Source organism: Sorex araneus, chromosome X, assembly GCF_027595985.1.
Source record: "Sorex araneus isolate mSorAra2 chromosome X, mSorAra2.pri, whole genome shotgun sequence".
NCBI lineage: Eukaryota > Metazoa > Chordata > Mammalia > Eulipotyphla > Soricidae > Sorex > Sorex araneus.
In genome coordinates, this window is record NC_073313.1 from 294,960,620 (window position 1) to 294,986,779 (window position 26,160).

A 26,160-nucleotide genomic window follows, 5' to 3' on the forward strand; every position below is an offset into this window, starting at 1 on the left:
ACTCATGTGATGAAGAAAGGCTTCCATGTCACCAAATTAATGCCCGTTCTTAGATAGTTAAACTGTCAAGTAGATAGGTTTCTCCAGCAGAAAGGTTTAGTTGAGAATAGCCATAAATTTATTTAATACTCCCAATTTTCTTCTTTTTCTAGTATCTTAAGGAGATGGCGATAGTTCCACATGAGCCTGAAGGGTCTTTGTTGTCCTTGACTCAAAATAAACCTCATGCCGGGCTGAGAACACTTGATGAGATCTATTCTGAGCACCTTCGCTACAGCCACAGAAATCTACCAGTATTTATGTCTGTACTGCATAGGCGTCAGTTTAGATATTCTCAATTGTACATATGAAAATGCTAACATAAGAGTACGGGTGATTGACTCTCATATAATAGTATGGATAAGGGCAGGAGCTTGGAGGGTCGGTGTGCCCTCTGCATCTTCAACTTCAGTGAACTGTTCTTGTTGTGCATGGAGATCGCTGTCATCTCTCTGAACCAGCTGCCTTTATGACTTTGAACAAAAGGACTTTCTCCTCTGGAAGGTCTCATCATTCATTCATTTGAAGCGGGAAGGACATTATTTTCTCTGTGTGTTAGGCCCCTCTGAACCTGCTTAGATGTACATCTCGTTATTCATGGCAGTATCCTAAGTTTCCTGAAAGCCATTATTGTCTTCCATGTCTTCCATGATTTTTTTGCACACCTCCTTTCAAAGAAAAAGCTTTTAGACTCTTACCTCTTTGTATTAAACTTTATATTCTAAAATGCCTTCAACACTTCTAACAGAAGTTTTACAAATGCAATTCTCTTTGTTTTATTACCTACTTTTCCAAATGCATTTTCCTCCCTTTATGTCTACAGGAACTGAAAGAGTAACTTACTCTATACTAAGATGTTTTGGATTGCATAGTGTTTGCAAGCCTATATGGGAGAGCCTCGCAAGCTCCCCATGGCATATTCATATGCCCAAACCAGTAACAATGATGGGTCTCATTCCCCTGACCCTGAAAGAGCCTCCAAAGTGGCACCTTTGGAAAGGATGAGTAAAGAGAGTCTTCTAAAATACTAGGGTTGGGACAAATGGAGACATTACTGAGACTGCTCGAGAAATTCTACCATGAACAGGATGATGATGATGATGATGATGATGTTTGCCACCATGTATACAAGAATAGGTATTAGATGTGTAGAAATGGAAATGACATATAACAGTGTCAGAATAGGTTTTAGATGTCTAGAAATGAAAACAATATATAATATAAATACGTGAGTGCCTATAGTCCTAGTTGACCCCAGCCTTTGAGGAAATCTAACCAGATATTTAGGGAGAAGTCAAAATTTGGGAGGACTCAAGATTTTCTTTGTGGTTGGAGAAATACTACAATGAGTAGGGACATTGACTGGCAAGCAGCTGAGCAGAGTTCTTTCCCTAGTACTCTATAGGGTCCCCTAAGTCCCACCAGAAGTGATCCCTGAACTCAGCCAGAAGTAAGTCCTGAGTACAGCTGGTGTGTTCTCCTCCAAAAATATTTCAAAAGGATTTCCCTATGTCTTTATGTTCTTTTTTGGCAGATGGACTAATCAAATTAATACCTGACAGATTAATAGGGACACTAAATTTAGTTATTATATGTTATTATACGTTATATATGTATATATATAAGGAATTTAAAGAGATTTTGAGTTCAGTGATGAGCAATGGAAGCTATTGGAAAAACTCTGAATTGAGCTATGGAATGGAATGGTGATTTTGGATTACAAAGAGAGACAAAGACATATATGAGAGAGAGAGGGTGAGTTATTGATAAAGTTCAGATGTTCTATAATTAGATGCTTGTTCTGCATATAGAATAGGTTTCTTTAATAAAAAACATTATTCCTGATAAGACTTCCAGTTCATGGTGAAATTTCCAGGTTCATTATTCTAGAAAGTAAAGGGTGTGAACATGTTTATTATGAGCCTGTAGGGTCTTGATTGTTCCCAGTTTGGTATAATCTGTCTGTGAAAGTGACATGTCTTGGAAAAGTCTGTTCTAAAGATCTTGTGGAGACTTGTTATGTATATCTTGGGGAAGACTTTTCTGGATATCTTGGGATGGTCCATCCTTCTTCAGTGAAAAACTCACCAGATTATCCAGGTTCATCACAATTTGGTTAGTTTAACATTAAATGTTGAGGCTCCAGGCATTAGGGAATATAAGCAAGTCATCCTCCCAGCATCCTATCTAAATTCCTAACATAATATGTGAGAATTATGAAATGGTTGTTACTTTCCTTTACGGATTTTAAGAAGTTTTGTCACACATCAATACATAATTATAACCTGAGGACAGGATTTGAGTGTCTCTAGGTCTTCTTGTCAAATGTCATTTTAATACTTCTGCTTTCCATCAAGGTTAATCTTTTTCACAATTAGTCTGTATACCCTTAAAGCTATGTTTTAGCTTTATATTGTATTTCCCTTGAAACTAGATAAACTATTGCACACAAAGTAAAACTTTCTAAAATCAGTATTGTCAAGCAGATAGGATGGGTTTTGGACTCTTCTATAAGAATCAATACTGACCTCAACTTCTAGAAATTGCAAAATAATATTTTGTGAAGGTGTATGTGGTATGTCAAATGCAAAAACGAGCTAGACATCATAACTTTTATGAGCCTTATAATATGCTTGGATCATGCTTTTATTACATTTTATGATATATATGTAATATTTTAGGTTTGCAAATATGTTTATAAGAAAATTATTTGTCTTTTTAGTTGGCCACAGAGTAAATAGAAAACTCTGTCTCTGAGAGCAGAGTGATACTGGAACAAACTCAGATTGTCAGGGAAATTGAATAGAATTAAAAGCCTGGAGGTAAACATACATATATATATATGTACATATATATATATATATATATATATAGTAAATTTATGCCAAAGGGGCTATGTAATGAAGTAAAGCAAGTAAAATTTCTTTCAGAAATAGTGTTGCAAAGACTAGTTAGGCTCAGTTCATGCTAATAAAGCAAGAGGGGAAGAAATTAAAGATAAATGGAAGAAAGGACTAAGGGGAAAGGAAGATTAATCAAAAAATATACTCAAAACCTTGATTTTAGACCCGCATTTAAAAAATGCATTGAAAAAGACATAGGCAGCACTCCCCATGATATTCACCTGAGAAGAATCTTCAACATAATGACTACTACAAAGGAAACAAAAGCAGAAATAAATAAATAGAATTGCATCAGACTGAATAAATAATGACATAAATAAAAATTCAGCATACTAATCTAATGGGGAGAAAATTTTCACATATCATGATTAGACAAAGGGTTAGTATCTAAGATATGTAAAGTCACAAAATGTAACAACAATGATAAACAATACCATCAAAATGTGAAAAGAGCTAGAACCTTGCACACAAATACACACACAGACACACACATGAAATACTGTTTCTCATTCCTGATTATCAGGGAAATAAAAGTCAAACTGATATCAATAAGAATGTTCTATATTAAAAAGTGGAGGAGCAGTCAGTGCTGGTGAGAAAGGAATGCTTGATCTCTGTTGGTGGTACTATTGTCCCATTGAGACCTAACAGAAAATGGTTTCACAAGTACTAAAAATGTTTAAAAAAATCAAACATAATTAAAAATACTTAAAATCATCAACTTTTAACAAAAAATAACTATTTTTAAAATAAAATAATTTTAAAAATCAAAATCTTCCATGTGATCCTATTATGCTGCTATCATCCTATTATGTTCTAGTCCAAGAACACTAAAAAATTCATTCATGTGGATGTAGAAACTTCTCAGTGCATCATAGCATTATTTACAGTAGTCAATGTTTGTAAACAGTCCATGTATCCAACAGAACATGAGTGGATAAAGAAATGTGGTATATAAACACAGTAGAACAATACTGATGGAACAACAATGAGAAAAGATGAAATCTTAGGTGAAATTGGAGTGCAACAGGCTAAATGAGGAGTCACAATGGAAAAGACAAATATCAGACGATCTCATTTGCATGTGGAGTAGAAATAAATGGCAACAAAACCTGAGGTATTGCCAACAAGACTATGAACTGAGTATGACAAGTGAGTCAGCGTAGAAGGGTCTTGGAAAGTAATTGATACTCTGGTAGTGGACATAGTGTGGCAACATTGCAGGTATAAAAGAATAAGATCAGTACTAATCACAGTAAACAATGCCCCAGTACAAACCACTGATATTCAAAAGAGAATAAAGAAACCCTCAGACCTCCATGATAGAACTGAGGTTACCACAGGGGTGTGTATAGAAGGGAAGAATCCTATAAACACTGATAGAGGGATATTGGAGCTCTTTTGGTGTGCATGATGGGTAAAGTAACATTAAATAATTAAAGCATAAGAGTACACACTATTGTAAACCATATTAACTCCGCACTTTTTAAAAAAGGGTAAAGAATGGTCTTGTCACCTATTTTTGGTGTATACTCCCCAATCCTCATGAATAAGGATCATTATACAGTATTTGAACAAGCCTTTTATTAGATTAAGTAAATTAATAAATACAGAAGGACTTGAATTAAAAATGTTATATAGACACTGAGTAGTGTTATTATTAGATAAATCTTGGTAATTGTTTCTAACTCTTGTCCTAGAAGATGTCTTATTAATTAAATAAATAATCTACTTCTCTAATGAAACTTTTAGAGCTTATTTTGGCATATTCCAAAGAAGCATAAAAAAAACCCAGACTCGGTAAACAGTGTTCAAATGATTTTCTGGGCATTTCTCCTCCTTTCCTCAGATTTACTTATCAGTAGTGGGCTCAAGTCTGACGGTGAACACTCATGCGGTAGGTTGTAGAGTGTAGGAAACAAGCGTCGGGCACATTATGGGTGATTTCCTTACAAACAACAGCTGGCACCATTGCTAAGCTTCAAAGGCAGATGCTTATGTGCTAATGCCAATATTTCTCAAGTGGTCTGCCCAGTGTGTAACCGCTCTCTGGCCCAAGCGCCACCCCTTCCCAGATGTCACAGTGTTTCTCCTGTCACCTTGCTCTGAATAAGAACGGAAAGGATTTGAGAAGCGAATGCTGTGCCTCCTTCTATGAGGAGAACTAACCATCCAAGATACAGAAACAACCTGGGACGTGACTCGAATTTCCCCTGGACCTGTGCCATCTTTGGTCTAGAAACATCAGCACCAACAGTCTCCTGTGCCACCAACATTGAGACCGCTGTGGCCACAGTCCCTAGCTTCTCTGCATCCTTCACAGTCGGAAGTGAATAAATGCTTTTTAATGAATTTTTCAGCCTAATTACAATTCTGTTTTCTTGGAGGGGAATAAATATACGCTGGAAAAAGAAACGGATACACTTGTTTTCTGAATACAAAAGAATCAATTGAGAATTGTAGTGTATGTGTGTGTTTTTCTAACTATAGTACTTGAAACCAAATCAAACTCAAAAATTAAGTGATTTCTTCTAATTCCAAAGACATTCTGAGTGTCTTTGAAGAGAGTGGATGGTATGATTCCAAACAGGGATTAGCTTTCTTCCTTGGAGCTAAAAGAATCACCACATATTGAATTAAAAGAGAGTACTGCCAAGGACTCTGATTTCTTTGTTGTTTTTAATTTTGGGTCACACGCAGCTGTGCCCAGGGTTTACTCCTGCCTCTATGCTCAGGCATCACTCATGGCGGGCTCGGGGGACCATACGGGATGCAGGGGGTTGAATCCCAGTCAGCGTGTTCACCCTACCTGCTGTACTATCTCTCTGCCCCATCCCCATTGAACCTTAACTTCAGTGAGAAGGAGATAAGATATCATGTTATCATTTATTCTCTTTATAGTTCACTCTTTACCTCTCTAAAATCTATTGAGAATTGGCCTGTGTGAACTCATAACTTACTATAACATTTGACACCATGAAGTGATTCTCCTGAATATATAGTAGGTGGATGATTTTACATGTGAATTTATTTAAATGTAACTCATTTTCTACTGAATAGAAAGAAGTATTTTAGCTTATTTATTTTCTGAGTTCCCCAACTTCACATTATGATGTTGGTCAGTCGCTCTCACTTATGGAGGTCTTGCTCTTTGGTTCATTGTTTTTATCACTGGGTAAAATCTACAACTGTAAAAAACTAAAGCACGCCGAGGGGCGTGTGCACTCGCGGGCTCTCCTATCGGCTCTGTCTCACGGCCCACGTTCGGTGCTCTGGAACCACTGTGTGTGCTGTCCATCAAGGGCAGGCAACTGAAGGAAGAAGGCCAAACTGGTTGCTCGATCAGTTTATTTCATTCTCTCTCTCCGCTTCTCTCCCGGTTCTGGATCTCTCTCTGGATCTCTGGATCTGGCCCCCCAACCCACCCTTACAGCCTAGTTAAATCCCCCCAGCATGAGGGGGTTGGGGCATACACATAGGTGTGGTCAAAATCAATAGGGTAAGGTTCCTTTCCCTCAGGGGATGCTTCTCCTAGGACTGATTTTCTTTCAGTAGGAGGATCCACCCAAGGGCAGAGTACCATGAGTGTGTTTCTCCTCTCTTCATCCAGCAAACATATAAGCATTCATAATATTAATCATTTTGTATGGACACAGTAAGAAATGCATTAAAGCTTATAGAATTGCTCTCCTGGGGCTATCTCGATCTCAGACTACAGTGCTTAGGCCAGATCAGTCTTTCCTATTCCTAGCAGGGTCCTAGTCTCGTCATTTCTTTTGGATCATGACAGCATTTGTCTATGATCAAGCTCTTAACTTATAGTTAAGAATTAGGCACTTTGGCCAGGCCCATCTCGATGCCAGGGTAGCACATAACTCACTGCTTGCCCTGGATACGTCCCGTCCCTCGTCGGGACCCTGCTTTTGAGGTGCTAGGAACTGAGGGCAACTGAGGCTTAAGTGGAGAGAGCAGATGCCCAGGAATGAATAATATTAAAAGCCAATTAAATCCCAAGTTACAAAAGAATAATATTGTCTTCTTGTGTATCTACAAAAGGGACATTGCTTTAAAGCAAATTATTCAAAAGGCATAAAAAGAGGAGAAAGGCAATATTCAGTGTCCTAGGAAGGTCTGACCTTACAAATTAGCAGAGTCAGATTAGGGGAAAGCGGATTAACTGTTTTGGGGAAGAGAGCATAGAGAAGTGATTACAGCTAAATAAAGGGATGAGAGTGAAAACGGAACACCTTGATGGGTGTGACTGGGGTAAGCCTAAACTCAGAAAAACCGGGATGAGCTCCTTGAGGCAAGGGAGGAAAGGACAAAGTAATGTCATCCTACATACAACAATTTTGGTAATTTTAATGACTAAAAAATTATATGGGAATTGCTTGATCTTATTTTTCCCCCCAAAAGGGTTTGTGTGCCATAGCTTTTAATGGCCACACCAGAATATTATCATCATTCTGAGGATCTTTGCCTTTGATGTTTAATGCACCTTCTCCATGATGAGACAGCTAACTTAATCACCCATTATCCATAGCTACATTCATAGTTTGGGACTGTTGACCTCTTCTTTCTCTTCTATCAGTCAATAACTATTAATAGTCAATTTCTTCCCACTTTTCTTTAGTCCGTAGTTTTCAAAATAAAAATTTTATAATAACAATATTTTTAAAATATTCTATAGTTTATTTTCAGATTGAACACACACACAGTAATTGTGGCTGCCTTTGAAAATCCTCACTTAATCCCCATGACTTGGAGCCTTATAAGAACAAGAGACTCATAATCTCTGCTTTGGTTTTTTTTTAAGTCTGTGTTGGCTGGTGATATTTCTAAATACCCTAGTTGACTCCTGTTCTTCAAAGTACCTATTACATCTATTCAAATCTTCTTTCTACTTAGAATTTCTTCAAAACCCATCCTTTTTGCTTGTTTCTGAAAACTATATGCCTCGTAACTGAGAGTCCCTCACCCATTTATTGATTTATTCATTTTGGTTTGAGGACCACACCTGGTAGTGCTCAGGGTTTACTCCTGGCTCTGCACTCAGGAAGTACTTCTGGAAGTGCTCAGAGGACCATATGGGATGCTCGGATTGAACCCAGGTTGACCACATGGATGGTCAATAATACAGCCCTTCCTACTGTATTATTGCTCAATTCATCTCTAATCCTTTGTGTCTAAAGTTACATATTTCCTCAAAGTATGTCTTTGCTTTTCCTGTCACTCTAATAGTGGATGAGGCAGCCCACATCCTACATGATAACAATAACAGTACCAGAGTCCATAGAGAAATGAATCCTTTTGTTCCAGACCTTTTTGTTCTATTTTTAACAGTCTAAATGAGGAGTGAAAACATATTCTAAGCACAGTGCTGATGTGCTGACCATCAAAGAACTCATAAGGCAAGGGCAGAATTCTGGGAACAACAATGATTAAATAGGGTCAAGATGCTGGCCACTCCATTATGGTAACTAACAAGACCAGAGGGAAATGGGTGGATCTGGTGCTCTGGAAATTATGCAATAAGCATTCCAAGTAGGGTGCTTTATACCAGGGCAAATCTTCAAAATTCAGATGCAAGTGTGTACATGAAATTATATTAAACAGTGATCAATGTTTATGTCCAAAGAAAATTCCAGTTCTTTCTAGAAGTGACTGGACTAAGGGAAATATATGTCAAAGAAGAAAGAGATGGTAAAAGAGGAGGAGCAAAAAGGAAATAAAAAAAACCACACTGCTCTCTGAAGCTGAACTTTCAACAAATTCACAGGATAATACCGCATTTAAAGGTGTTGGATCTCTTCCCATTACCAGACTGCAGAGTAAATGGTCTGCTAAGTGAAAATTCTATCAACCATCCCCGAAGAATTCCAAGAGTATCTAAGTGAAAACACAATATTTGTGGAAAATGTTAATATAAGCAAGACCAAAGTAATAAAGTGAGAACTAATGATGAGAAAGGTATTATCTAGAAGGTAATGTTGGCACAAGAAGCAGGTTTATAATTTTTTCATGGGTATTTGCTTACCATTCAGGCACTTCACACATTGTACCATGGATATTTGCTTGTATTTTATCATGGATATTTATTTCCATTTTACCATAAATATTTGCCTATTGTCCATTCATTTCTTACAGTCATCTTCCCTGAACTTGGGAGTAAGATCCAGAAATTTCTGGTTATAAAGTAGGTGCCTTTTTCTCTTAAAAATTCAAAACAAGAACTGAGAAGTTCTGACAAGTTTGCAGTTCTCTCAAGAAGCAGGGCAGTTAGCAAGACCATCTACTACCTTGTACTTCAGAATAAATAAAATTGTTTGTCTTCAAATTCGAGTTGTTAGATGTTCACATTCACCGACTTGGTCTCATTCATGAAGTCAACTACAGGGGCCAGAGTGATAGCACAGCGGGTAGGACATTTGCCTTGCACGTGGCTGACTTGACCCGGGTTCGATCCGCAGTATCCCATCTGGTCCCCCGAGCACCATCAGGAGTAATTCCTAAGTGCAGGCAGAGCCAGGAGTAACCCCTGTGCATTGTCAGGTGTGACTCAAAGGGCAAAAAAAAAAAAAAAAAAACAGAGTCAACTGTAGGGTGTCATGAAGGCCTTGAGAAAGTTTCTCCTGGCAGTTCTCAAACATTTTCTATTTTTCATGCCTACTCTGTCACAATCATTTTTTCCCCTTTCTCCTCCCTTTTGTGGGGATGACTATTTTCCTATTCTCCCATTGCAAAATGCCACAATTTCCTTTAAGGACAAAGAGAAGATTTTCTCCAAATTCCCTGGTGCGAGTGAGTTGTTCTCTTTTCAGATCCCTTTGTTTTGCTCTCCTGTGTCTTTCCCACATCTCAGCGCCTTGCTATACTCACGTTTATGCGTCTTTTGTTAGGCTGGTGAAATTCATGAGGTCAAACTCTATGTCATTCTCTTTCCAGTGATGTACAGAATGGAATTGAACACATAGGAGATACATAACTGTTAGACTAATGCACTCTACAAGATGTTTTAGACATTTTTTCCTCTGGTAATACTTTGAAGTCTGTCAAACTGCTGATTCTCAAAGGATGACTAACAAATGGATTGTATGCATGGGCATGTGCCTATGTATGTTGTTGTGTGTGTGTGTGTGTTTGCGTATTATGTATGAGAACTGTGGGATGTGGATTTACTTGATAAGGATAATTTTGAGAAGAGGGTATGGATACTGCTTAGTATTAAAGTGGAGAGCAAAGAAATATAGAAAATGATAAAGTATAACAAAGGGTGACAGAAGTGACAGAGGTAATACAATGAGGTGGCATCCAAGTTATCATCTTAATCCCACTTAATCAAATTCTCTTAATCCCACTGAAACAGCACAATTGCCAGACCTAAATTAAAGCAATTATTTAACAAGGAATAATGAAAAGGAAATAGTTCTAGTGAGCTGTGAGCCATCTGAATGACTAAAAGTCTTTCCTTTTTTGGAGGGAGGAGACACATTAGGCAGTGTTCAGGGCTTATTCCTGGCTCTGGGTTCAAGGATCACTCCTGGCAGAGTTTGTAGGAACATACATGTGATGGGGATTGAACCAACATTAGCACATGCAAGCAGATGCCCTAAGAGCTATACTATCTCTCCAGCCTCTAAATCAATCTTTCTTATCTCCCTTTTTTGATTCTTTACTTCCCCTCCTCCCCTTTCTTTCTTCCTCCCTTTCTTCTTTTCCTCTTCCTTTCCTCTGACCATCTCTCCCTCTCCCCCAGTGCTGAGCTCTATCTCTAATTTTGTACATTTCTTATAAATCCCAATGTTGCAGGGGCTACTGCCTCTGGTCCTGTGAGAATAGCACGGTGTTGAGAGGTTTATGCTCCCGTTCCATTGCTGTTGGGCAGTTAACCTATTAGTTGACTATCCTGGAACCCAGGACCCAAATGTAGGCACTTTTCACGCCCATTAAGCTCTCACCCCAAACTTCAGAGTCCATGTTTTCTGGCTATAAATTTTGAGTCACAAGATTGTCCCTAGGGGCCAGGGAGATACCTCAGAAGGCTAAATGCATGCTCTGCATGTAGGAGACTTGGGCACCATCTCAGGCACCTCATCATCTACCACACCTCATAATCTACCATACATATCTATGCTAATATAGGCACATATATGCACATATATGTGTGTGTCTTTATGTCTGTGTGTGCAAATGCTAACATTCCTGTATAAGGTGTTATTTTTCAACAGGAAGAAAACAGTATCCAAGATCTTTCAAAGAATAAGATGATATGTACATTGGAATTGATCAACATGCTTCTTGGGGAACATACAATGTTTGACTTCGAGCTCCCCCAAACAAGGACTGTGTGGAAGAAACCCTTTCTGAAGAGGCTTGAGCCCCTCTACTTCTCATACGGGGCTATTGGCAGGCACCTGTGGCCTTCCTTGCCGGGCTCTGCTGACTTCAGCTGACTGTGCTGCCTGTTTCTCACCTTCATTCAGTCTCCAGAATTGTGATTAGAAGAAAAAGGAGAAACTTGAGGTCAATCATTTTTTTCTATTCTTGGCCATCAGCTGCTGGCAATTCTGCTGCTTCTAGAGTTTCCCCACTTCCCTCTTTTAGGGGGCTGGTTAACTTATCTGTCAACAGGACCCTTTGATACACAGCCTTAGTTGGCTATTGTTGATCTACAGAAAATTCATAAATCCATTTTCCTTGAGCCTGAGGCACCAAGTCATTCAGAGAATCCCTAGATGGACAGGAGCGCATGAGGGCTAGGCTAACAGTTATTTAGCCCACAGCACAGAAAACTCAGAAGCTTTTAAATAAAAATGGCGAGTCACAGTAATAACACAAATCTGACCTATATGGTCAGCATTTTACTGAATTTCTTAAGCTGCAATGACACAGCTTAATGAAAATATGATATTGAAAACAGTATTCCCTTTATGCTTCACCTTTAACATTTTTTATGAAGAGACATGGTCAGCACATATGTTATGTTGGGTTTTTGAATCTAGCAAACTCTTTTTACATCTGTCACTCCAGAAAGCATCAGAGTCTTGTGGTGAGTCACCTGAGTAAATCGTACCATATTCCTGTGTGGTGTAGACATGTATGGTCAGTTTATTTAAAAGTGGGAGATATAGATCTCAAAGCTATTCACACAGCAAAATTGGGGAGAGAGTGAATGAGTCAGCTATGAGCATAGACTTAAGCTATCATTCACGTGCGTCTACAGAGGCCCACTGGCATAGCTCAATATGAAAGATTAATGGTAGCTGCTAGCCCTTGAATTGCTAGACACCAGCTTCCAGTATGCACACCTATTTCGTTCTTACAACTCTCCTAAAATAATGTAGATATATTCCTTTTTATTTTCTTTTTTTGTGTGTGAGGTAACAGTTTTATGCAGGGAAGTATGAGGGGAGTGCATGGAGAGACAGAGAGACAGAGACATCCATTCAAATGAAAATATGTGGATTCAGTGTGGGAGAGAGACAACAGTGAGTTACATTCTTGTTAAAAGAAGATAATTAATAAAGAAAAAGAAAAAAATTGCATCTTTCAGGTTGAGAGGCAGTTGACCTCCAGAATGGTGAATATTATGCATATGGAATATAATATAACGTGTAATATATATTTCATATATATGAAGTGGAATATGGAATATTCCATACATATGGAATATTATATATGGAATTCATATATATATGGAATAATCACCCACATATTTACACACACATTCACTTTTGGGGGTAATTTGGGTCAAAACACCAGTGGTACTCAGGACTTACTCCAAGCTCTGTGCTCAGGGATCATTCCTGGCAGGGCCCCAGGACCATATAGGGTTCCAGGAATCAGGTTCATATTGGCCGCATGCAAGGCCAATGCACTACCCTCCGGATTATCACTCGGCCTCTGTAGATATATTCTTATCCCTACTTCTTAATATGAAACCAAGGAACAACAAAGTTCAAAATTTCCTCACAGTCACACAGATGGTAAACAGTGAGCTTTGCTTTATATTAGGGTCGTGTTGGAGGGGTTGTGCATTTTGATTATTTGGTTCTACTTTGTTTTAATTCAAGGAAATCTCTTCCAGTGAGATCTGGAGACAGAACCACATCTCGTCTGGCGAGACCACATCTGGCTTCCTCAGTGGGAGCACCTGGGCTCTGGGATTGTTTTCTTCCTCACTGTGGCAAGTCAAAACTTGGTGATCACAGCTATTCAGGGTTGCTGTGACTGTGTGCTTGAGGAACTGGCATTGATTGCTGCGCGCCTCTCACTTTTAGGTCAAGGCCCAAGCAGATGGAGATTGATGATGGTTTTAATTATTTTGATACAGGATCTGAAAAGAAAGCCAGAGGCTATGCCAGTCTGTGTTCACTTTGATCTTTCTGGGTCACACTCTGTGTGATGGGATGCTACTAAAGTCCTCAATTTCTCCTTCCTCGGCAAGGACTGGGGAAAAGAAGTTGCCCAGGGTCTGGCCTCTTCTCTGTATGGGAGCTAACATTTCACAGTCTGACAGCGTCCATGACAGGGTCCATCAGGCACAAGCTAGAATGGCCTCTCTGAAAAGCTCTGGCACCCACTCCCCAAAGTTCTTTGACATTTTCTTTAATCATTCAAGGTGACGGGAGAAAACCCTGAAACACCATGAGTCTTTCAAACCAAGAATGATAAGAAACACTTTCTCCCAAGAATCCCAGAATATATTGCTCCGGTCATCATTCAATTGACAACGTGTTCCGTGCTGTAATTCAACAAAATGAACCTCTTTGCTGCAGGATGCAGTTTTTTAGTCTTCCACCCCCGCCCATGGCTTCTGACCAATCCAAATTTATTTTAATGGGTTCTGAATGATGGTCTTCTTTTAATAATGAGATTTCCTGTGAAATGTGCAGCAGAGGGATGTATGGGACTACCAAATAATTATGCACTTCCTTTGCTTTCTGAATAGGACCTGAGTAGCAAAGAAAAATCACACTCCTTCAATTGAAAGAGGAATGAGAGCAAAGCTAAGACAGGCAGAGAAAGATTTCCTGGGCACATACATCACTGCTGAGTCAGACAGGCTCAGTGAACAAATGCCCTTCAACCTAAGGACGTTTAGCATTTTGGAACCTTGTACAAAACTATTTCCTATCCAGAGGAAGGCTAATGAGTGCTCAAGGAATGGTAGCAACCTGGGAGAGATAGTGCCTCTAAAAGGTAGTAATTTCACTCAAAGAGATGTTACCATTCCTCCTCAGGAGTTAAATTAAGAGTTATATTTATAGAAACTCCAAGGTGTGCATTCTCTGAAAAGAAAATGTACTTACTTCTGAACTGAGTGGAAGGCACTAATCAGAAATACACTAATGATAAAATTAATTTTTAGGGTGTCTTCCAAACAGAGCTTAGGTGTCCCTTTCAACAATTTCTGGCCTGCTGAGCTGGCAGTTCAATACCTGTGTTCATGGGGGTGATACTTCTCGAATCCCGAAGTAGTAGGGATCACCTGATTCAGCCTGCAATGCTTGGACCCTCAAGTGTTGTACCCTGCAATGCTTATGGGACTTTGTGGTGCAAGATATTGAATCAGGGCCAGCTGCATGTTAGGTATTTGACTAAACCCTGTATAAGCTCCCCAACTCTACAAATTCATTTTTAAGTGCTTTTACTAAATCAAGTGTCTGACATAGTATATCACCTGTAATTTCTATAGCCATGCACTCTAGCTAAGGGGTGGGACCACTTCCTGTCTCATAAACTCACCACTGCCTCTCTGTATTTCCAAACCCTTCAAGCCAGTCATCGCTGCTCATTCCTCCAAAAGCCCAGTGTCTGGCTAGAATCGCAACTGCCAGATTGTGGAAAAAGCAATTCAATCTTAGGTCCATTAGGAAATTAGCACATGAAGAGAGTAAACATACAGAAAGCTGTCTGGAAGAGTCTGGAAAACAGAAAAACAGGCAGAGCTGGTTAGCAGAGCATTAGCTTCACTGGTAAAAATTCCTTAACCTGGGACCTGTTATTTATCTCTCCAACCTTCCAATTCCTGGCCAGAAAATGATACTAACACCAACACTGGATGTCATTGTGTGGAGTAGAGGAAATGATGCACATAAAGTTTGTGGCCCAGCTTGTAACATGTGTCATGCCTGATGCCAATTCCCTCATCTTTCCCTTAACTATACTCTCCAGGAGAAATTGCTTCATAAAAAAGAACTGAGAGCAAGCACAATACTTCCCTTTGGCCTATTAACTTTTGATTATGACTTTGCAGGAGCTTGGGGGAGGGGCCGTTACTGTGACTTTCCTCTAGTCCATTGGTGCCCACCACACGACATGCAACACAATCTACTGGCAGCATCACATGACTTGGACTCAAAGGCATGGCAGCAAGATTCTGCAAAGGGCCACATCTCTCATTTATTAATTAGTTATGTATCTTGCTTCCCAGATTTTTACATGTCCATTACTTTATCCCTTCAACTCTAACTGGGAATAATAGCAACTGCATTTATCTTTCTTGCAAAGTTGTTAAATTTTATCAAGTCTTCAATATAGAGGATCTTCTAAATTGCTGAAACATTCTTTCATTTTTATAGTAGGGGCCACTCCCAGCAATGTGATGCCAGTGTTCTGCATCTGAGAGCCCATTCCTTGGGCAAGTGGTGCAGTGCTCTTCAGTCAGGCAATCCTTCAGGGCTAGCAGGGCCACATCAGTGATGCTCAGGACTTCTAGGGCTACATATATACCCACTGGTGCTTGGGGGAACATACACTGCCAGGGCTCCAACTCAGGGGCCATGGTAGGCACATGCTCCACCACCTGTGCTGTCTCTCTGGTCTAAAAAAGTTTCTATCCATCAATCATCATATCCTATTATATACCTTCCTGCATATCAGACGCTTAGAAAGGTTATGAGGGTTGCAAAACAAAGGATTTGAATCCAGGCAAACTTGATTCACTGATCAGAGTTTTTACAACACTAAAATCTCTTCCTCTATTCTAAAATTTTGTAGATGTTCTATTGTTTTATTATTACAGACACTTCACTATCATAGATAGTAGATAAGGCCTCTGAGAACTCTGCCTCTCCTAGCCGTCTCTGACTGGTGTTCCCCAAACCAACTGGGCAAAACCAAAGAAGAAACACCTGTTGAGTCCTTTTCATCCTTGGGTCCTGAAAGGGGGATCCTTGGGACTCGAAAGTGGATGGCAATCATTGTGGGGTCAAAAAATTCCAAGATAAGCGAGATAAGTACAGTCTTCTCCCCCAGGACATTCAGCAGTCAAGCCTTGTTGCATCTGCAAAAATCTTGGGGAAAGATTGTTGGCTGAGGTGTTGGAGAGGAAAGATATTTTTACTGCTTAGCAACTCAGTGCTCATGTCACAAAGCAGAAGTTATCCAGAGCTTATCTAAATCCTCCTGGGGTCAAAAAACTCATTGTAAGGTCTGGTCTCCAGAGAGACTGGTAATTGGTGACTTTAGCTTGATCTGAGGCGGTCTAGGAGAGTTCTGCTCTGCGAAGCAGTTGTATGCTATTAAATTCTGTGTGTGATGGGCTTTTCCTCTCTCAAAATATTCTCTCCATATAGAAAGAATTTGATTTAGAACAGAAGTTGGAATGAGTGCAATGGCATGGGAGCTGAGAACTCTGGATAAAAGAGACTTCTAATGTTTAGATTGCTGTTGAAGATCAATAAATTCTCTCTCTTCATAACCTGTCATATACATCAGTAACTCTGTTGCCCAGCCTCAGAATAATCAATCATTAAGAGCTGGGTAATAGTAGGAAAGAGTATATAAATATATATATGTTTATATGTAGTATATGTAAGTATACTATATATAATATAATATATATGAGTATATATATATCTGTATATATCCAGAATAAGAGCTATTTAACAATGATAACTATATCCCATAAAGGAACATCAGAGTGACTTTTGTGCCACTCAATTGCCAACACCTTTAGAGAATTATCCTTGTATATTAATGAGCTATCAATAAATAATACTATTAAGACATTTATCTTAATTGAAGAAATCACCAGAATGGGTGAAAAAAAAATGACTGATGTAGGGGATTGCTGATCTAAAGAGGTGGTGCTGATGCAAACATTTCCTTTATTTCATTTCTTGCACTTCTTTCTTTGGAAATGATGAATTGGAATCCTTTTGGTGATAACCCACACAAATGTACCATTTTCTTTTTAGTGGTTGAAACACTGGTTTTTATGATAGTATTTTCAGCCAGCTTATTCAAGTGTTCATAACAGCCTATTTCATCCTTCTATGGAGATCATCATTGTAAGAACTCAAAGCAGTCTGCAAACATTAATTAACTAAGCCTATATAGGTAAGGATTACTACACCCCAATTCTCTGGCAGGAAAAAAATAAGTAACTATTTCCACATTTATTAGCACTGTTCTTTAAATGATAGATATCAAAATTCATCTTTAAATAAGTGTATTTATGTGACTCCTTACCTTATTGGAATGTTATATCTATAACATAAAATTAAATTGTCTTTTTCAACTAGTTCTCTTTTAAGTGTGGCAAATTAATTTAAAATTGGTTGTATCTCCTGATATAGATTTTTAAATGGAACTTTGCTGCAATAACTTTGTTTAGTTAAATCGCATATTCTTTCTCCTAGGCACAGCTTAGTGTCATTTTAATTAAAGCACTGTTAGATGATTTCAAGATAGGGAATTTTTCTAAGTTCTGGTAGAAAATATAGAAAATGTTAGTAGTATAGGTATTTCCCCTAGCAGGTCAGATGTGCCAAAATGTTCTATCACTAATGGAATATTGGGGTTGAAGAACAACTCACACATAGACCAAATCATTTTCAAATAAGCTTTTTTGTTAAATGATAGAAAAATTTAACTTTAAGACCTATTATGTCTTGAAAAGCAATAATGATGACATAATAAGTATAATTCACAGTCAAAATAAATTATGTTTTACAAGATCTTAAAGTGGCATAGTAACACTTTTTGCTTAGTTATATTTAACAATGGAATAAAATCCCTACATTTGGCTAAGAAAGCCACTAATCTAATTTAATGCAGATAAAGTTATTTGAATAAGTATACTTTTTCTTGTCTGTATATTAACAACTTTTATGAGAATGGATGATTAACTCAAGTTCCTAGATGAGGCAATCAGAGCAAGTAATTCATTTCCAAAGTGCCAGAATGAGCTTGCAAGTTACTTTGCAAGAGAATACTTCATGAAAAAAATTTTAAATGGCGTTTCTAAGAAATAATGCTTTCAGACTTGCTCTATTCAGACTTGGTCACATGGCTCAAGATTACTGCTGGGAACTCTAGTAAAACAGATATTCATATAGATGTTATCACTGTCATCCCGTTTTTCATCAATTTGCTAGAGCAGGTGCCAGTAGTCTCCATTTCTCCCTGCCGTGTGCTAGTGTAGCCTGATGGCATACTGGGGGCTCTTTCAGGGTCAGGGGAATGAGGACAGTCTTTGTTATTATTTTTGGCATATTGAGTATGCCACGGGTAGCTTGCCAGGCTCTGCCATGAGGGCGGGATACTCTCAGTAGCTTGCTGGGCTCTCCAAAAGGGATGGAGGCTGTTGGGGCTGCCTCTAATCTCCTCTACAGGTGTTTCCAGTTTACCGAATATCAGCTTTGGTCGATCGGCATGTTGTAACAAACAATCTGCAAACTGACAAACACGAACCTGCCTGCATTTCTGGGGAACATCTGGGACATCTGAGGCCTCAGGTTGATCTCCTTGAAGTTGATGGAGTGCACCTGGACGTTGTTGAGCAGCTGGCAGAGCAGGACCCTATCAAGGAGGGTCTGTGTCAGATTGAATACCTGTGCAGAGTCCCATGTGACCTAGTGCTTGGCTGAAAGCACCCCACAGTGGATGAGCCACTGCATGCACTGCTGCCATGGCTCTGTGTCCAATGGTGCTGCGACTCGGCCCGGCTGGGGCAGGCGGTCATGCTGCAGCCACTGGCACAGTTTCTCCAAGCCCTGCTAATGCTATTATGTTCGAATCTTCCAAAACAGCCGGTGATATCCAGCAGGAATCACATGTAGAGTTCCATGCCTCGCGTGCTGAGCCACACGTTGTCTAAGGCGAGATGATGAGCCGGGTTCAGGAGAGTGCGAGGGGTTCAGGAGGCATCGGCGCATTCTTGCCTCTCTCCAGATGTCAGATATTCAAATATATTTTTTGCCTTCTCATATAAAGAATATGATGCTAGAATAAAGTGGCTCTATGTTGATGTGGTTGAGTGTGATTTTCTAACTACTCCTAATATTTTGCAAAATATTTTACAGGCTTGGTGGCTGGAGTGATAGCACAGCAGGTAGGGCATTTGCCTTGCATGCAACCAACCCAGGTTCAATTTCCAGCATCCCATATGGTCCCCCGAGAACCGCCAAGAGTAATTCCTGAGTGCAAAGCCAGGAATAATCCCTGAGCATCACTGGGTGTGACCCAAAGAGACAAAAAAATATTTTATAGCCTTCCATGAGTTATTTGAGATAAGTATTTTTTATTTTATTTTTAACATAATATTTAGATGAACTTCCAAATATTTATGTAATGAAAAAATTGTATATAAGAAATTTAAGTAGGGCATTTTAAAATACAAAGGCTTAAAAATATATCTCTGGACTTGTGTACAAATGAGATCTATACTCAACGCCATCATAAATTGCTTCTCGAATAAGACACCAAGACTGTTTGGTAAGTTTCAAAACGGAATTTCCCTGTTGTTGCTCGTTGGGTTTGTTGTCTTCAACAGCAGAGAAACACATGAAACATTTACCAGAAAGGTGCTTTCTGGTTGCTGTATGAAGAGCATAAGTCTGTGAAGAAAGACCTGAACTCAAGTTCTGATTCTAACCGTTGTCAGCCCCTTAGCCTTTAACATTTAACTTCTTAGGATCTTAGTTGTTACTTTTGTAAATTGGGGTCACATACCATGCCTGATGATTTCATAGTTGGATATTGTAGATACCTTGCCCAGATTATTTTCCCCCAGAGCTGGAGCAATAGCATAGTGGGTAGGGTGTTTGCCTTGCACGTCAGTCACTCGGGTTCAATTTCTCCGTCCCTCTGGGAGAGTCCGGCGAGCCACTGAGAATATCCCACCCACATGGCAGAGCCTGGCAAGCTACCCATGGCATATTCATTATGCCAAAAAGAGTAATAAGTCTCACAATGGAGACATTACTGGTGTCCACTGGAGCAAATCAATGAACAATAGGACGACAGTGCTACAGTACTGCCCCTAAATGTTGCTGCTATTGAGGGTTGACTGCTAACTACCATTTTACCAGACAACTTCCTTTGGAAAATGAGGGTCAGTTCTCCGCAAATGCCAGAAATTTATGTCTGCTGAAACAGACACATCACCAATAATTTACTAAGATCACGAATCATGAAATCCCATTGATCACCGATTTTTCTAGCAGGCTCAGTAACCGCTCCATTTGTCCTATCCCTGCGATTTTAGAAGCCTCTCTCCACTCAGGCTTCCAAACGATGCCAAATTGGAGGCTCTTTCAGGGTCAGGGGAATGAGATCCAGCTTGTTACTGGTTTCAGCATATGAATACATCATGGGAAGCTTTCGAGGCTGTCCCATGTGGGCAGGAAACTCTCAGTAGCTTGCTAGTTTCTCCTAGAGGAAGAAGTAGGTTATAAGATATCTCTTCTGAGAGCTTGCTTTTAAGTCTCTGGATGTTGGGCTGTTGATGGGATTACACACACCTGGGTTCCTCTACCGGTACCTTTATGCATGAGGCTTGTCCGAACGTGTGGAGAGGGGCCTTGAGCATGGCTGTGGCTAGCTTCCAGTGGTCTTTGGCCAGGCGCTCTGCTCGAGGAGGGGAAGGGCCCCGGGGAAGACAGCCAGGCATGCGGGCAAGAGACTCTGCATTGCTGTCTTCTGGGAGCTTGCTTTTAAGTGACTTAAAAGCAAGTACAATTTACTAAGATAATGGGGAAAAATCCTGGTCTCTTGTTTAAATATGAAACAGGTTGGTAATACTCTTCACTCAGATCTCCTTGTGAAATAATACCAAGACTCTCTCCTATCAGGGTGTTCTTGATTCTTTTTTCTTTCCCTATGAGTTTCTTTTCAGAGAACCCCTTCAATAAATCACTTGCATATGACCCCCATTTTTGCTCTACTTTTAAGAAATCTTATTTCAAAAACTTGTCCTACCTTATGATATATTTATGAAGGTCTAAAGGATGATATATGTGAAACTACAAGGGAAATTATAAAGTGACAGCTACAAAAAAGAATGAAACTGGACCTCTATGCTATATTATACAAAGAAATACTAAAACTGAAAAAAAGAATGTAATCTCTGAAACATAGCACTACTCAAGAAAACAAACTTTTTGACATTGATCTTAAAAATACACATTCTTTTAAACATTTGATGCTCAAATCAAAAGTAACAGATGCAAAGTAAATGATATTCCATAAAGCTATAAAGCTAAGAACAACCAAAGAAGTCACTAACAAAGTAAAATGAAACCTATTGAATCTGAGGAAATATGTGCAAATCATATCTCACAAGGGCTTAGTACTCAAAATGAACAAGTAAGGGAATTCAATTGCAGTGAAACTCTACACAAAATCTGATTAGTAATAAGAAGAGGGACAAAATAGACATATTTTCAAAGAAGATATGCAAGTGACTCAGCATATACTAATACCAGAAAACTATAAATCAAAACCACAAGATATTACCTCACACTTGCTACTATCACTGCTGTTAAAAGGACAAGAAATAGCAAGTGTTGGTAAGGTGATTGAGCAAAAGGAACATTTTATGTGATGATGGCAGGAATGTAAATTAGTGCAGACTCTGTGGATTATGGTATGGCTATCCCTAAGATAATTGAAAAAAGAATTTTCATATAATTCAGCAAAGTTGCTTCTGGCAATGTATCTGATGAGGGAGGTATCTCATACCAGGCATTAGAGAGAAAGAGAGAGACATTACTAACTTAAAAATAGATCTATATGCACAAATTAATTGCATCATTATTTGCTGAAATTAAAACTTATTCATTATTAAAAAATAAATATCCACAACATATGTATCCATAGGCAGATAAAAATTAAAAGTCATATGTATATTTATAAATGCTTGAATATGTTGTATATACATACAAATATGTGTTATATATGAAATACTACTCATTCATTCAAAATGTCCTGCAATTTATGATTTTATGAAGCTTGATGGCATTAATAACTGAGTGAAATAAGCCTGACAAAGACAAAATCAGCATGATTTTACTTAAATGTGGACTTTCCTCTAAGAAGTGAACTTGTGGAGATATATATATATGCATATATATGTATATATATATACATATATATCAGATTTATTTGTGATTTGTTACAAGTAGCAGATTATTTGTAGAGTGGGAAACAGGTAAAATGGGTAAAAATCATAGTTGCTATGGTCAAAAAGTAATTTAAAAAAGAAAATATAAAATTGCACTAAAATGGTATTTGATGGCAGTGAATTTGTTCTACAGTTCACAATATTTATTCTTAACTTCTCAAATGTCTTAAATCAAGACTGACTATCTTACAGAATCTTACTAAGTTTTGCAAAGAAAATTTTACTCCATAGAGAAAATCATTTGTATCTCAAAAGATTTTTCTATTATGCTAAAAAGAGATTGTGTGGCAGAAGACTCTATAAACTATCATTAGCCCATCGAGTTGCTTGAGCATTATCATAATCACTGTTATCACAAAAATAAAAGTGATGCTCATTTTCAGTATGAAGAACATAGTCCTTAACCACATCTCAAAGCCTTGTTCTCCTACACTTAGCTTCTGTGTATTTCCGTATTCCAGACTAAGGCATGCTTTGATATAACGATCTTGACAAAAGAAAGATTGAGTTTTTTTTTGTAGGGCATAATTATAACTGAGTAAACTAAATCTCAACATTCCTTTCAGAAGGTCTAGGTTCTTTGTTTCTGAGTTTATCTCATTCATTCTCTGTATTTTGAAACTAACATTCTTATGGAGGGTGAAAAGTGCTCAAATCATTAATTATGACACAATATGAAAAATTGAATTGTAGCATAAAGAGGTTTTGCCATGACAGAAAAGTGGCAAAAACTTGATAAATATCACACAGACATTTTAGTGACTAGGTCAGGTTGAAAACTGTCTTCCAAAAATTCATGTCTGCCTGGAACTTCAAAATGTGACCTTTTGGAGAACAGGGTCTTTGCAGATGTAATTAATTAAGTGAAATAAGATCATTCTGGATTCAAGTGAGCTCTAAATCCGAGGACTGGTGCCCTTCTAAGGACAAGGAGGCCACACAAAACAGATATTCAAGGGTGGAGGGGATGTGACAGAGATGAGTAATGCAACGTGGTTTACGAGCAACCACCATGGCATAGATCCTCAGGGCATCCAGAAGGATCTAACCTTGCCTACCTACACCGCCTTCTCAAGTATCCAATCTGCCAAACAGTGAAAGAGTATTTCCCATTTAGAACATTAGTTTTGGCTTAACTTGTTATGATAGTCCTGTACAACTACTGCAGTGATTTGGTTCCCCCTCTTAGGATATATTTTTCTTATTATAATCTATCATTGTTGTTTTTAAATTCTAGGCCACACCCAGTGCTGCTCAGGACTTACTCCTGAGCTCAGGGATCATTTCTGGTGGGGCTCAGGAGACATATGGGGTGCCAGGGATTGAGCTGGATTGGTGGTGTACCAGGCAAGCACCCTATCTTCTTGACAATCTATCTCTCTACCCCAATCCTTTAACCCTTTTAAAGTCTCCCCAAATGAGTCCAGGATACCTCCACTAATTCTTCTCAACTTGGGCTCCTTTCCTCTCCTATGTGTTCTATAGAAATCTGTGCTTTTACTTTCTTAGCTTTGGTCAAATGCTATTATAATTTTCTGATTTACTTGGAAAATTGCCACTGTGAGCAGCCTTTCATCTGGTTCTGAGAACAGCAGAACTGATGTGTGTTCATCTGTGTGTTGGCTATACCTTTACCTTACAATTTTAGGTGTTTGCTCTTCATAAATTTCTTGGTGCAGACCAGGATTGTGGCACACAGAAGATGATCAATAATTATCTGTGAGATAAATGAATGGTTAAGCCAGACCTGGCTTCCCTGAAGCTCTCCACTTCATGTTTTCTACTTTGGGGACTGGAAGGAAGTGTAAGACATTATTCATTTCTTCCAACCAAACCTACCCAAGAAAACAAAGTTTAGGAATTTCAAAGAAGTTCTGGGGCTTTCAAAAATTTTGTTTTCATTTTTAAAGAATTAGTCATCATTCATCATCTACTCATAACATTACTTAAAAATTTAGGAATGCTTTACACAGAGTGATACTTACATCTTTGGTAGATGTTTTGACCGGTACATATACTTGTGTAACTCACCATCATATCAAGGCACAGTTCTTGGGCATCTTAAACAGCCAGTTTGCTAATTTAGCCTGAGTGGCAAACAACTGGGAAGGAATGACAGAGAGGAGATATGTGCTTCCCTATTTGAAATGCAAATATATTGATGAGAAGTTAAGGACTTGCAGTTAAAACTGTAAAGTCTTCCTGACCTTCACTCAAGATGATTATCCTCTGGTCAATTCCTGGCTTCAGCATCAGAAAGGTAAGGAGAGATCACTGATGTTGAAAGCTGAGGACAAAGGAAGAAAAGGTGAAGCTGCAGAGGTGTGTCCTGGGTCAGGAAACTGTGAACCAGCACTGATGTCCCGTCAGTGCTGACCAGACACAAGGAGAGTCAGTGTTGCAGGACCAGCTAAGAATAGGTGTTTGTCCCTTTTCTCCATCTCTTTCCCAGTCTCCAAGCACCAGAGGAGTGAGCCATTGTAATTGTAGAGGAAGAGGGGAAACCTTCTCCGAGCTAGACTCTATTAACCTTGCAGAGGAAACTGAAAAAGATGAGACAAATTAATTTGTGATTGATGCTGGAAATTAAACTGAACTTGCTGTAAATGAAAGGCAATGAAATGAAAGGATTTTTTTTCCCAAGCTGTTAAAAGATAGAAAGGAATGATTTAACAAAACATGGTTGAAAATAAGAACTGGAGGAAAAGAAAATCATTTCATGTTTATACTCTTACAGAATTGAGCCTTTCCAATAAATCAGTTACATGAGAAAACAATAGTTCCAAGCCTGTGGATTATAGACCCCTGGGGATAAGCTGAGGAGATTCCAGGTTACTGCAAGTTATTGCAAAGGGTCTGCAAAACACTACATCAAATAAACATGATCTGTTGATGCAATAAATAAAGTCTCATATAGATAGGTGAAATCCTTTGCCAATGTATATTTATTCGGTCTGGATTATTAAGTACACATTTATTTATAAAGGTGGTAGTGAGTTCTTAGTATATTTTATTATATGCACTCTAAATCACTGGTTGCTTATGTACTGGAGCTCATAGTTATTTTTAATATAAGAAAGGGAGCACAGTTAGCAAAAAATGTCTGTACACCATTGAAGCATGTGGTTGATTTTAAAGGTCTCTCATGCTTTGGCCAACTTGAAGGTTCTATAATACTCATCATATTTGGAAGATATTGTTTTTGGGGAGCCTCCTGGCACTTAATTTTTGTGGGATCTGAATGAACTCTATTGGGAGTTGAGAGGGACTTACTGAAAGGGGTTAGAGTTTTTCTTTTTGACTGCCCTGAAATCAGAGCTTGCTCACGTGACCTAGATTGATTCAGTTGAATTGAATTTCACTTCTTGCAATTTTGACTTTTGAGATGTGCAAAGGTAATGGGAGTTGTTAAAGATTGACTAATTTTGTGGTAGTAAAGAGTTAGAATAGTGTTACATTGTTAGGATCCCAGTAACAGTATCGCAAAATAAAAGAAATTTATCTTTTTAGAGTCCTGAGAGACAGACTCTGAAATCAAAGAATGGGTATTCTTCTGAGGACTATGAGAAAATATATATTGCATTCCTCTTTGCTTAAGGTGGCTTTCTGGAAATTTCTGGAAGTTCTTGCTTGTTGAAACACAACCCCAACCTCTGCCTCCATCCTCACATAGCATTCTCCCCGTGCCCATGTCCCTGTATCTAAGTAGATCCCTTTTGGGATTTTCACTCTGGAGAACCCAGTGTTCTCTCTTCAGCACATAGAACACACACACTCTCTCTCTCTCTCTTTTTCTGTCTCTCT